The sequence below is a fragment of the Tamandua tetradactyla genome, chromosome 10 (genome assembly GCF_023851605.1).
Source record: "Tamandua tetradactyla isolate mTamTet1 chromosome 10, mTamTet1.pri, whole genome shotgun sequence".
In the NCBI taxonomy this organism is placed as follows: Eukaryota; Metazoa; Chordata; class Mammalia; order Pilosa; family Myrmecophagidae; genus Tamandua; species Tamandua tetradactyla.
The window spans coordinates 39,642,250-39,654,802 of record NC_135336.1 but is presented as its reverse complement, the minus strand read 5'-3'; the positions used below and the strand labels follow the sequence as shown (position 1 = coordinate 39,654,802).

The 12,553-nt window shown below is 32.6% G+C and overlaps 1 protein-coding gene across 10 annotated transcripts in view; it reads left to right on the top strand.

The window, feature by feature from the left end:
• BBX (BBX high mobility group box domain containing) overlaps positions 1-12,553 on the top strand; it is a 285,719-nt gene that overhangs the window by 43,110 nt on the left and 230,056 nt on the right. For 3 of the 10 annotated variants that reach the window (XM_077118482.1, XM_077118488.1, XM_077118487.1), the window contains one exon: positions 2,263-2,386. The exons of the other annotated variants lie outside the window; for them this stretch is intronic. The gene's annotated coding sequence lies outside the window, so the exon portion shown is untranslated. The remainder of the gene's footprint in view (positions 1-2,262; positions 2,387-12,553) is intronic. 10 annotated transcript variants of the gene reach the window in all.

Below are 12,553 nucleotides of genomic sequence, written 5' to 3'. Positions count from 1 at the left end.
AATACCTTAGGCCCACTACCAGTGATTGTAGGCATTGTTGTTGGGTATTATAGGAGCTACAAAGTTGGGTAAGAGATAGACCCTGTGCTCAAGGAATGCGTACTAATATTGGGGGAAATGATGGTGATAACTAGTATTTATTTAGAGCTTTTTATGTGTCAGGCAGTATTCTAAGCCTATTGCATGTATTATTGGATTTTATCTCCACTATAATCATTTGAATTAAGTAATAATATGCCTGTTTTATGCATTAGGAACTTGAGTGTCTTAGGTTGGATCTCCTAAAAACAGAGCTGTGAGATGTGGATTCTTTTGTAAGTGATTTATTGAGAGAGTGCTCTCAGGAGGAGCCTGTGAGAAAGAAAGGAAAGCAGAATAGGGAGGGCAGTGGTCCCCGGCCAGTACCTGTTAGAGAGGCATAATCTCAGGTCTCATTCTAGAGCTTTGAATCAGAAATTTAGAACAGTCTGTGTTTTCCAAATCTTCCAGGTGATTCTTAGGCATGCTAGTTTTTGAGAATGCTAGGGTAGGAAAGAAACTAGGCAAATGTGGATTTTGCTAAAATCTAGCCTCGAAAGGATTCTTTAGGGACCTTTGGAGCATAAATGGCACCATAGAGTAGCCATTAAGAAGTTCAGCCACCTTGATATTCTGTATCAGTGAGGCCTAGGACTACCTGCCCTGGGGACAGGTAGTGAGTGAGGGTTGTAATTCCCCCAGAATCTCTGGGCAAGGTGGCTCCTTTCAGCTGTGAGCCTTTAGTAGCCACCACTCACAGTAGCTTTCAGTGGGCCTACCAGCAGGTAAAGGGGATCTAGACAGAGCATCACAGTGTTCAGTATGGAGAACAGCAAAGTTATGTAACTTGCTGGAAGTCTCACAGTTAGTAAGGGAATTTGAATTTGAACAGTCTGGCTCCAGAGTCCATCCTCCTAATAACCATTAGCTATACTCTTTCCCATGGTTAGAACAATAATAGTAAAATTGAGCATAAATAAACTAGACTATTCCGAAGAGGGAGTTCCTTCTTGGAAGGGGTATCATTAAATTTTGCTTCAAAATAGTAAAAAGTCTGGTCATATAAAATTATATATGTAAGTCTTTCCAGATAGAAGGAATAGGCTGAGAAAAGGCATAGTAGCATGCAAGTGTGGGTTTATGTGTAGAAAGCTAATTATTTTAATTAGCTGAGCATTGGCTTATTAAAGAAAGTTATGGGAAAAAAGTCTTCTTGGTTTGATGCCAAGTCATGAATATCCTCAGATACCAGGAAAGCAAAGATTTTTAATCTGGAAATTAAAATAGTCAGAACTATACTCTAGAAAGATTAATATGGCAACAGATGTGTAGAATGAATTTTAGGAAGAGAGATTGGGGATAACCAGGAGAAAGACAAGTCTGGAAGCAATCAAAGTATGTGATAAATTAGGACATGCTCTTAGCTGTGGCACTTAATCTGGAAAAGAAGAAAGAAAATATATTACACATTAAGTATTAAGGATACATACAAGGGCGTGTACAAGCAGTACAAAGACATGTACAGTGATAGTCATTGCAGAATTGTTTTGTAATAGGGAAAACTGGAAATAGAATCTATGGCCACCAGAAGGGAATCAAATAAATTATCGAGTATTCACATTATGAAATAAATATGCAGCAGTTACATTGAATGAACAGTGCATTTGCTTGGATCAATCTCAAAAACAGGAGAGGAAGCCGTTGAAGAAGCTGACTGGCTAAGAAGATTCTGTTCCTTTAACATGTGGACAGAACATCTGAGGTGGAGGGTATTTGAGAGTGTGCAGGGAAATTGAAGTTAGGGCGCAGGAACTTGAAATTTGGCAAGGGCATCTCACGTGGTGATACAAAGCAAGTCACTGGAAGTGCTGAACCTAAATTCAGGGACAAATATGCAGATTTAAAAGACTTCAATATAGAATCAATAATTGAAAGCCACTGACACAATCGCCAAAGACTGAAATAATGAGAGGGTCAGTTAGTATTAAAATTCTTGGTCTTTTAACTTCTTTTTCAGTTTTGTATACATTAACTCACATGGCTTCCAAATGAATAATGAAGTTACATTTTGCATATTAAATTGAGGGAAAGTTAAATACCTTTCTACTTTCTGGATCAGGGTACAGAAAGTAATGGAGAAAATTGAAAACAGAAATCCTCTTAGACAAATGAAAGCAAACGTATTTTTTCAGCTTTTCCTGAATAGTATCTTGACCTTTTATCTCCTATCTTCTTTTTTTCCAGAATAGATAATTAAGTGGTTTGGTATAAAAACCTTTCTACCTCTTACTATGCTGTGGCTTAGATTTGTAAAGGAAAGAAATGGTAAAAATGTCAACTGAGATACAAGTAAAGTCAACTAGGAAGGGTGAGTAGGATTTCTTTCTGATAAACTATGAGACTTAAGATTTCGTTGTGTTTCGTTATTTCTGTGTAGCTTTGGTCATCAGTTACTTAAGAAACGGTTGTACATACTCTAAGACTATAGAATGGCATCATGTGCTGTAGCTTGTATTTCTTGTTCTGAGCCCCAGTGTTTAAGTGATGTCAGAAAATACTTTCATTTGAGGTCACTGCTTAATATTTAAAAGAATAATTTTGTGGACCAAAAGTTCCTATCGTTTTATTTGGCCAAGGAGTAAAAATGTATCTAGGTTGTGCCAAAACAAAATTCCTCAGAATCTTGAGGAAAAGTGAGTTCTGGGTTTTGAGTGTAGTTGGAAGATCGGGTATCCTGAATGCCGAAGGAGAAACAAAAAAATAGTAACCTTATTCGAGAGGGAAGACAAAATTCAAAACTGGGAGAGACTGGATCATACTGCTAACATATTATTGCCATTTTAGACCAGATAATTCGTTGTTGTGGAGAGCTACTCTGTGCATGGTATGAAGTTTAGGAGCATCCGTGGTGTCTGCCCACTATATGATAGTCCTACCACTCCAGCCATGGCAATCAAAAATGTCTCCAGTCACATATGTTCCCTGGGGCAAAATCAGTGAAAACCACTGTGCTAACTAACCCAAGTGAAACACCCCCAAAAATGGCAACGGAAAGTCAGAATAGTTTGTATCGTAAGTATTGTAAGGTGTGGAGTAAATAAAATTTAGCCATTTAAGAAACTGGTTCCTCAAACACTGTGCTTGAGATAGATTGTCCTGGTTTTGTAGAACCTATTCCAAGTCACAGTACAAATTGATAGAGCCCCTTAGGGGGGCAGTTTTTCAAAAGTTGAAAAACAGAAGTTGAATTTAACAAAAGTTGAAAAAATAGCAATTCCACATCTGGTTATATGCCCTAGAAATTTTCAAACATCTACTTAAAAATATATGTACAGGATTGGGCGGGCCGCGGTGGCTCAGCGGGCAAGAGTGCTTGCCTGCCGTGCCGGAGGACCCCGGTTCGATTCCCGGCCCCAGCCCATGTAAAAAACAAACAAACAAACAAAATATAATAAAACAAGAAAATGTTTAAAAATGTTTCCCTTTCTTCCTCCCTTCCTTCCTTCCATCCTTCCTTCCTTCTCTGTCTTTCCTTCCTTTCCTCCCTCTCTCTTAAAAAAAAAAAAAAAAAAAAAAAAAAAAAGAATATATGTACAGGATATTCATTGCAGAAATGTTTTGTAACAGGGAAAACTGGAAACAGCATCAATCACCACCATTAAGGAACAGATCTATTATGGTGTGTTCACATGAAGGAATAAATATGGAGTAATTAGAATGAATGAAAAGTGTATTGGGATGGCTCAATCTCATAAACCGGGTTGATGGAAAAAGCAAATCACAGAATACTTCTTATTTTATACAATCTATATTCGTTTTAACAAATATTCCAAACAATGCTATAAATTTTTACCTCAAATTAATAGCAGTATAGTTTCTAAGGAAGAAGGGATGTAAGGAAATGAGACCCAGGACAGAAAAATGGGAGTTGTTAATTTTTATTTTATTTATATTCCTATTTTTTTTTACTTTTTAAAAAAGGTCTGAGTTAAGTGTCTATTAAATTTCAGTGTTCTGTTTATGCTTTTTTGTTATTTATCATTATTTGCATTTTTCTTTACTAATGTTTTTCAAGTTAAAATACAAAAGAAACCTTTAACGACTCAATATTATATATTGATGTTCTTGAGTAAGTTGTGGAATATATTGAATTACACTTTTCCCTGAAATATCTTTTAGCCATTGATTCAATTTTTCAGTGATGCGTTAGAAGAAAGTGATTATTCTGTGTGCTATGTCCTGTTCACATTTCCATGCACTAAGCTATGGCTTCATGATTCGTTCTTGCACAGATGTGTAGATCTGGATTCTCACACATTGGAATAAACGCAGCTGTGTTTATTTCAATGAGATTACGTTCAAATAAACACACATGTGTTCCCTTATGAGCGTGAACCCATAAAACACTTGTTGATTTGGTTCTGAAATTGTGTGTTCAAATAAACACACTTGTTTTAAGGGAAGGTTTGCTTTCCTTCAAGTGTTCATCCCTTGAGCGTGTATTTTATAGTGGGCAAATGTGGAGATGAGTGTCTTAAAATAATAGTTCTTTGGATTCTGCAACTTCACTTTAGACAAATACAAGGTTTATTTATTGGGCTATTTTTCAATATGTTGGTGGTTGTCTTATGTAAGTAACAAATTAAAAATAAACTCTAAATATCAAATATATAACTCATTTATTCTTGAAAGGTTAACTAATGGGGTAGAATTTTTAGGAAATTAAGTAATATATAAAATATTTTTGTGGCCATATTTAAAAAAAAAATAGTCACAAAATTAAAAAGTAAAGGAGGCGTTTTGATTTTGGAGACTGCTCCTTGTTTAACCAAACTTAAAAATCTGTTTTTACATTTCAGGTTTTAGAATGAAAATAAAAGAAAAGTTCCAAATTGGGAAGTATACAGTTTACATTTATATTACCTTTAAAAATGACTATATAACCTGGAAAGAAATGAACTAACGTGATTCAGCCTTCTATAAAATATTTTAATCGAAGAGACTTTATCATTGAAAGTACCAATATTTGAAGTTATCTTTCCTTTACTAAATGAACCACAGACGCTAGCAGGCAGAAGTCTTTTTTCTCTACAAAATATGGGGGAAATTTATATATAAGGTTCTGTGCATGTATTTAGGAAGTGGACAAACTGACATCTGTTTTTGCCCTGACAGACTATCACTTATTTTGCTGTTTATCTAGAAGTCTTGTGAGCCCCATGCCTTTGGGCTGTTTAATTTTTCCTCCCTGTTGTATGACTGGGGCTCAGGGTGAAAGTATTTATGTATGGGGAGTTGCCTGATGGCGGGGTGGGGGTGGGAAGAGACTGGCCGGTCTCTTTGGCCCAGTTAGGGACTGAATGTTTGTGGCCTCAGGGGCCTTTCCCTACTCTGCCTTCTTCTCAAGACCCATCTAACTTGTTTACCACCTCTGTGAGGCCCAGCGTGACTTTTGTTTGTATCTCGTAGAATCTTAGATATATGTGCTGTTGTCCACTGGGTGCCACAAAGATGCGCAAATATCCAGCCACAAAGTCTATATTTTTTTTAATTAAATCTTTGTTTTCTGGTCAGTCATTGCTGGGTTTGCCATCTTTGGAATTTTTATCCATGCATTTCAAAAGGTTAAATGTTATATGTGTAAATTCCCCAAATGTAAAATATTATTGAGAAAATAAAATTTTATAAAATTTTAAAACATAATGTTTCTATTTAACAAATAATGAGAGAATATAATCTTCCTTGTGAAAAAAATATATCCCAGAAAAAAGTCCTGTTTTAGTTTTCCTAGTATTTACTGAAATTTTAATAAAAAATTAAAAATATGTTAATTATTTGCTGATTCACATGTAATATTATAGCCTCTCTTTTTCTCTAGAAAGACGGCTTCATGAAAACAGGGATCTTTGTTTTGTTTGCACCATATAGTCAGTGTTTGTAATAGGACCTGGCACATATTAAACACTCAGTAAAGTTTGTGAGTAAATTCAGAATGAATAAAATATAGGAATACATTTCCTTTCATTCCCCTTACCACCTCACCAAGGCAGTTTACCACTTAGGAGTGTGTTCTTTAGAATCCTTTCCACTGTATTTACTTACATATTATGCTTTTCATAGAAAAAGCAGAGAGTAGTTGCCATTTTCCTATGTTATTCAAAACTTGGAGTTATCAGACTTAAGTTTTTACCAGCCTGGGTGAAGAATGTTATCTTATTTTAATTAGAATTTTTTCTGTGATTATTAATGAGATTAAGCATACTTTCCCTATGTTTATTGGCCAGTTGGGGTTTTCTCTGTTATTACTCACTTATATCTTTTGCCCATTTCACTGTTGGGCTTTCTTTCCTTTTATTTTTTTGGAATTGTCTTTGAGTGAGTCTTACATGTATAGTCTGTATTAATCTTTTGTCTTTGGAATAAATAAATAAGGTTCAAAATTCTCATAGTGGGCTATTTTTCCTTTAACTTTGCTTATAGTATCATTTCTCATTGTCATGAGTTTTATGTAGAAAAGAAAGGCAAAAAAAGATAAACCACTTTTATTAGGCTTTTCTTTTTTGTCTTCCTTTTCTGTGTTTTAAGATAATCTTTCCTACCCCAGTGTCATTGATATCCTTGATATTCTTTCCTATATTTTCTTTTATACATTCATGAATTTGTTTTTCATGTCTAACCTTTTCAAAAAATCTCTGCAAATTTATTGTTAATGTTGTAAGGTAAGAACAAATTGTTTTACCCTTACTATTCTCCTGAAAGGAGCAGCCAGTTATTTCAGCTCCATTTGTAAACTAATATGTGCTTTCCCTAAATAATTTCCAGCGCCTTTACCATATACTAATGTTCTTAGGTCTGTTTTGAACTTTATATTGTATTCTATCCATATGTATTTTCTATCCTTATGAAAATAATAGATTGGATTATATTGCTTTATAATAACTCTTGATATCTGATAGGGCACATTCTCTTCTAATTTCTTGTTTTTCAAAATTTCCTTGGCTGTTCTTGAATATTCTTCCAAATGAATTTAGTGTCACCTCTTGATTCTAAATATCTCATTCGGATTTTGATCTGATTGTCATATATGTATATATATATATGACAAATATATATATATATATATATATATTTTTTTTTTTCCCCTTCTTTTTGGCATGGTCAGGCTCTAGGAATCGAACCTGGGTCTGGCACAGCAGGCAAGAATTCTGCCACGGAGCCACTGGTGCACCGCCCTGATTGTCATATAATTTTATAGGTTAATTTGAGTACAGTTGTCATCTATTTCAAAAGACAAGACTTTTCATCCAGAAACATTCATTCCATTTATTCACCTTTTCTCTTGTGTTTTCAGAAAGCGTTATAGTTTTGTTTTATTTTGTTTTTTCCTACAGGTCTTACACATTTCTTCTTGGATTTATTCCAAAATGCTTTATAGATTTTTTTGCCATGATGAATGAAATTTTTTATAATATTTTCTGATTGATTATTGCTGGTGTGTAAGAAAGCTATTTGAATCTTTTAAAAATATTGATTATATATTTGGCCATCTTGTGAACTCTAACTAGTTTTACTAGTTTGTTAGTTGATTCTCTTGTTTTTTTCGTATAGAAAATCAGATCCTCTACAAATAATGATACTTGTGTCTCCCTATCCATTCTTTATTTTCCTTTTTTTTTTTTTCCTTAATGTGTGGGTTGGTACCTCTGGTATAATGTTGATTAATCCTAATGATAGCATTCATCCCTATTTGTAGGTATTTGTATATATCTTTATGCATCTAATACTTATTTTGCCGTAAGAATGAAATCTTATATGTGTTTTTCCTAGATCCTCCTTATCATGTTAAGGAAGTTCTCTTTTATTCTTAGCTAAGAGATTTTTTTCATGAATGAGTGGTAAAATAGTTTGTTAACCTCATCATGGCATTTTCTTCCTTTACTCTGTAATTTTAGTGAATTGTATCAATGTATTTTCTCATGTTGCTCATCCTTGCATTTCTGGGATAAACTCTACGTGATGTATTCTTCTCATGCACTGTTGTCTCCTGTTTTATATTTTATTTAAAAATGTCACATCTATGCTGAAGTGTGATTGAATAATACTTTCTCTTTTCTTTTACTGTTCTTACCTTGTTTTTGCATGGGGTTAAAGTTAGTCTCAGTGTTGGTAGTTTTGTGTACCTTTCCATGCTGTGGAACAGTTTGCCTAAAGTGAAATTATTCTCAGAATCTGTATACCTGCCTTATTCAAGTGCCATTTTTGAGGATATAGATCTTTTATAACTGCTTCAGTTTTTCCCTTTGGTTATTGTGTTATTAGATTTTCTGTTTGTTCTTAAGTCAGTTTTGATAATTCATATTTTCTTAGAAAACTGTGTATTTCATGTAAGCTTTAAATTTATTGATATAAAATTGTTTCTAGTCTCCTCTTCTAATGTTTACTCTTTTCTGTTTCTAGTTTTGTTTCTCATATATTAACTTCTTTATCAAGCATTAATGTTTTCTATCATTCTTATTCTATTTTTCTTGTTGTTTTTCTAGCGCTTGTTTTGAAATAGTTTATTTATTTTTCATACTTTGCAATTGTCATTTTAAAAATGTGATTTGATACCCTATTCCCTCAGAGTACCATTTGATGGCATCTTGCAGGTTTTTTTTATGTTGTGTGCTCATTGTCATACAGAAAGTTTTAAAAATTTATACTTTGATTTAGTCTTCAGTTAATGTTTTTGTTATTATTGATTTTTTTGTGTTACTGTTTAGTCAATGAATGTAGTCTGTAGGAGAGTAATATTTAAGAATTTGCTATTTTCCTTATTGTCTCTTTCATGACCAATCTTTGTGACTATTTCATGTGCTTGAAAAGAATGTGACTCCATTTTCTGTGGTGTCCAGAGTGCTATGTATTTATATATTTGATTAATGTTAAATCTGTTAACACTGTTTTAACTATTCCTAATAACATTACTTATTTTTCTTTTAGCTTACCTAAAAGAAATTTCCTGAGAGGCATTTTCTTAAATCTTCCAATGTGATTGTGATTTGTCAGTTTCTATAACATGGTTTTTTTTTTTTCTTATATTTCAAAGCTATGTTAGATGTATGAGAATCAATGACTGTTTTACTCATTATTGGAACATTATTCTTTTTAACAATATAAAATTGTTTGTTCCTTTCATTTATTTTGTTTGATTTCTTTTTTTTTGTCTGTTGCCACTATTGCTGCACTTAAATTTCTCTTTCCATTTGCCTGTTGTGTTGTTTTACTTCCTTGCATTTTAAGTCTTCCTGTGCTATTTTGTTTTGTCTTTTGTAGATGAGAATGTAACTTGATTTTATGTTTTACTTTTTAAATTTAGCCTGAGCAAGTCTTTGAAAGGTGTGCTCATATTTATTGTGACTTTTATCTGCTGATTTAAAAAAAAATTGTTTACTCTCTCTTCATTGCACTTTCTAGACTTTTGTTGGAATGATCATGTTTTCTTTGTTTACTTCTTTATTTGCTGTGTTGGTTTGAATAGCGTATATTCCATCTCTGATATTTTATTGGTTACCTTTACATCTTTAACATACATATTCAAACATGCTTTTCTAACCAAGCCAGGAGTTATAAGTATCTATTCCTTTTATCAAAATAAGAGAAATGCGTGAGCCTGCTCTTGTTTTTCCTATATTCTGTCTCTCAAGCCTTTTATGTTGATATAGGGAGAGCTTTTCCCCCAGATTATTTGCTAAAAGAGGAAGTCCTGGTGTCTGTTTTGTGAGTAGTCTCTTTTCTCTTTTTTCTGTTTATCCTTGTTACTCAAAATTCCCCTTTGATATGTCTTTGCTTTTTTTTTTTTTTTTTTTAGCTTATCCTAATTGGGATTCAGTGGTTCTTTTTCTAGTTTGAAGACTTACACCTTTGGAATCATATTCTTCAATTATGGCAAATTCATAGATACTCTATTTTCAGATACTGCCCCTCCTCCAATCTCTCTATCCTTCCTTCTTGAAATTGTAAATTGGTAGATGAAAAATAGATCTGTCCTCTGTATCTTATAACTTTTCTATTTTTATGTCTTTTGTTTCTTTATTCATTTCTTCTGCATTCTGGAGAAAGCCTTGACCAAGTTCTAACCACTGATTCATTCTTCAGTGATATCCTTTAGATGGTATCCTACTATTTGATCTTTTATTCAAATAAGTACATTTTTCATTTCCAAGGTTTCTAGTTTCATTTCCAAGTTACAAGGTTCTTTTTGTGTTCATCTATATGAATATGAAGGACAAATAAAATGAATGTCTGATACAGGCATATAGATTTCAGCAGTCACAGACCTGTGGTCAAATCTAGTTTCATTGCCACTTAAGTATGTTTTGGCTGGTTACTTGATGCTTCCATTTGAGCTTCAATTTTCTATCAAAATTTAAGATTTAAAATACCAGTTTGAAATATTATTATGAGGATGACATTCCATAATTGTATAATATTAGCTACTTATTTTACACCTATTATATGTGCTAGGAAATGTGTTGTGTGTGTGTGTTTTGTGCTGTTATTTTATTCAAATCTGTTATCTCTGTTTCTTGGTTTTTTTTTTTTCCCTCCAAGAACTCATCTTGTTGCTCTAGTTGTTGAAATTCATTGCCAAAGCAAATCTTTTTTCTTTGACCACCAATGACTGTGGTCATTAGTTCTACTGGCTTCTCAAACTTAATAAGTTAGAATTTTCAATAGAAAGTGTGTTTGGTTTACTATTGATTTATCTTTTATTTAAATAAATTTCTCCTTTTTTGTTCTTATTTTTTTTTAAATCTCACTGTGTGGACCATGTGTGGGTTTTAACCCACTTGTTGCAATCATTAGCTAAGCTACAGTAGTTTGATAAGGAATCTCATCATTGCTAGATTCTGTAAGTGCAGGTTTTCTCCTGTTTGCCATTAATGGTGCAGGGCGTTTTACTCTATCGGAATAGATAATATACTTCTTTTTTGAAGGAATTATTTAGCAACATAGTATGAAAGGGTAAATAAAGGTTAAGAGAAACTATATTATGTTAGATGAAAATACTGAAAATTTTTTACTCCTGGGTAAAATTAGGTACACTACCTACTTTAAGATACTTAAGACCACAGTTATTCCTGAATCAGGACCACTCTGTGCTGCTGACCATTTCTGAAACTAATTGTCTCCTGAACTTTTTGGGACTGCAATATTCAGATTGTCTTTTGTTCAGTTCATAGAACTTCCTAGTGAAAGGATTGTGACAATCATTTTTTCTTTTAAATGAGAGTAAATAAATTAAAACTCATTTTTTTTCCTTTATAATACATGTTTTGAGACATTTGGTGCCTGCTAAAGGGCTGTTCAGTTAGGATTATTTTCCAGAGGAATAAAATGCTTGAAGTGGATTGGAGATTGTCATATGTTAAAATTAATTGCATGTAAATTAGTCTTTATATCTGAATGTTTTATAATTACAAATAAACTCTCAGTGTAGTACCTCCTTCCTTTGTAACCTTCTGATCATTAATATGTTTACAGATTCTTTTAGAAAAAGGTTAAAATTAACATCAATATGGTATAATCATTTCAGTATGTAATACACAAATGTATAAATAGGGTGATTTTTAAAGTGAGTTGAATTATCAGCCATTCAAGCAAAAAAATTACATCTATTGAAGAAAGACTAGGAAAGCTAATCATTTTCTGGAAATATATTGATTTACCTCTGTTGTCATATTAAAAGGATGCAAAACAAACAACATAAAACTTAACATTTAAACAATGTTAAATGAGCCACCCTGTTTGTTAATTTTGTCTTCAAAAGCAGTCAGTGCCTCTACTTCTACTGCCATTGTGTCTATAATTGTACTATATAGCATATTTAAAATTTTAAAGTAAGTTTGCAAGTCACATGCTAGTTTTTAATATTACCCCGATTTCAGGATAAAGAGATTAACCAAGTGAACACAATGAAAAGACTTTATTCAGTCTTACATCCTTATGGAATAAGATAATATTAATAATAACTAATCTACATTAATGTAGCTGTTTTTCAAGGTTTTGTAATTATAATCCTTTAATCTGTATAAAGATTAAATCTCAACAATAAAAAGAATCAAATAAGGTACGTTTAATAGAGATGAAGATATATTCTTCCTCCTAGAAAATTTAGTCAAATCATCTATGATATCCTTATATAAACTCAAAATTTCTAAGTACAAATAATGAGGAGAATGTTTATGCAAATTTTATGTCGACTTTAAAAGAAAACTAAATATTGATTAAACATAACTATAGTTCAGTTAATTATTTTATGTAGATTTCAGAGGAAATACAGTTTTGGTTTTCTGAGACAGTTCCAATTAAAAACCCCTCTCTCATTTTCTTTTTATGTACACTTACATTTTTCAGATGCATTTTTGGTTTGGATAATATAAAGAAGATAATAAATAATTTCACACCTTTCATTTATTTAACACTCAGTATGAAGTAGGCAGTATAGTTAAAAACCTTCCAAGCACTATATCACTTATTTTTCACAAAAACT